We start from the raw sequence: 2,213 nt of genomic DNA on the forward strand, positions 1-2,213 counted from the left end.
TAATGTTTTAGCTGCCAATTTCATAATTTGTTAAAATGAAAATTGTTCAGAAAAAAGAATTAGAAATTATCTGGTAGAAATCACATGATCAGCGTTGGTTACTTGTAACCAATCTTTCTCATTAAATACATATCGCATAACTTATTCCATGTGAATTGTCTTCATTAGACTTTTTTCTGTGAGTTTAGACGAGAATTCCGATATTCCTCAAACTTCCAACGCTTTCAAAATATTCATTCAAGTTATCGCCTAGCCTTTTCCAGTTACATGCCTTCTAATTGACTCCGAAGGTTTCCCTACTGTTAGATGTCCTGTGGTGATGTTGTTTTTGGCACTTTATATCAAGTTGCAAAAAATATAATAAATTAAAAACTATATCAAAATATGAATTAGAAGATTCTTTTATTTTTATTTACTTTTAGCCCATTAAATGAATAACCATGCTTTAGTTAAGAACTGATAAAGGTTTCTAAAATTGTTTTAAGAGCTTTAGTATTACAAGTTCTGCATCATTGCAGAATCCGTTCAATATGCCTTTTACAGAATTCTAGTTTATGATAATACCTAGGTCCCCTACGTCTAAAGTTTATAAATAAATGCATTCTTTATGAAAAGTTATCCAATATGAAAACGGAATTTTAGCTACAAAAATAGGTTCTACATAAAATTCAAAAGATTTCCAAATATTTTACTAACATATTGATTTATATACTTACGCATTACATACTATTTTTTTTAAATATTCGTTACTCCATTTATAATAGAGCATTTATAATAGAGTATTTATAATAGAGCATTCACATATAATATATCACATTTCCATATTCTGAGTTATTTTGCGTAGAGTAGAGTAAATACAGAATGAATGCAGTCATTATTCTTTAAATTTTTATATAACATAAACAATGCATAAAAAATTTAATAAAAAATAATAAAAAAATATACTGCATTTTTATTGCATTTGACGTCATTAAAGTCACATGACTATTGTTTACAAACTGGCATATCGCACAGTTTGGCAACTTTTTATGATTTTTATATTGACATTCAATTAATAGTCGTCTCGGATATGTTTTCGTTTTCAATAATTTTACAGATGCCTTTTATCATAAAATGTAATAAATATTTATATACTTTTGTAAAAAAATAAGTCAATTCACTCCAAATAAAATACTGTAAGATCATTTAGGCAATTGTGAGTGTTAAATGATTGCAACATTTGACTTTATTTTCATATTTTACTGACAGCAGTAATTTATTTTAATAGAATTTTATTAAAAAATTACAAAATTGATATTATACTCTAATTAAAAGAATTTAAATTTATCAGATATTTAAGAAAATTTATGGTGTAATAATGAAAGTCAATTGCAATAACGATGTACACATTCTAGTCATATGGAATAGACTGGTAGTTGGAATTTTATAATTAATAAATTATGAAAAATATAAAAAATTATATTATAAAAAAAACATAATAATAGTTAAGAAGTTATAATTATAACAAGAAGTAACAATAATAAATAAAAAGAACAATTAAAACTAGAAATCTATATTGGATTAGGTAATTTGTGGAGCAATCACCACTAAACCTGAAAAATAGATCATTATGTTCTTTAGATGAAGCAATGTCTTACCAACATAGAATCAATGAAAAGTATTACTTTATGCAATTATCTTAAGAGAAGAGACACATTTCAATTTTTTTTTCTATTAATTCTACTCATTTAATTGCAACATGACTGTATACATATTAATAGTCCACCAAATATTGATAAATATTTTCCGATATCAAACATATTACTGGATCTTTAGTCGAGATGAATGTTTAGATAATTCGATCCGCCATAATCCTGCCATAATGCGAATGCGATATTTTATGCAATTTTCTTATAAAAGAAGAGAAACATTCTGTTTTTTTCTTTCTAATAATTCTAATGACTTGATTTCAACATGACTGTATATATATTAATACACCACCAAATATTGATAAATATTTTCTGATATCCAACCTATTGCTGGATCTTCAGCCATGATTTATAGTCAATAAAATCGATCATTCATGTCAAATTTTTAGAAAAGATTGCCTACGATGGTGATTGGTGGTAGGCCATCAGATAACTTTCCCTGTACCTCATCAGTTAGCTATTTTTCGCCGTTTTACTACCACATTCCTCGCAAGAACCCTGATATAGAAGAGTAAAGACGAAATC

At 26.4% G+C, this 2,213-nt stretch overlaps 1 protein-coding gene across 2 annotated transcripts in view; it reads left to right on the forward strand.

Annotated features, from left to right (window-relative positions):
- LOC119671723 (anion exchange protein 3-like) overlaps window positions 1-2,213 on the forward strand; it is a gene marked incomplete at its 3' end in the record, with an annotated part of 143,813 nt that overhangs the window by 103,404 nt on the left and 38,196 nt on the right.

The sequence above is a fragment of the Teleopsis dalmanni genome, chromosome 1 (genome assembly GCF_002237135.1).
Source record: "Teleopsis dalmanni isolate 2A chromosome 1, ASM223713v2, whole genome shotgun sequence".
Lineage (NCBI taxonomy): Eukaryota > Metazoa > Arthropoda > Insecta > Diptera > Diopsidae > Teleopsis > Teleopsis dalmanni.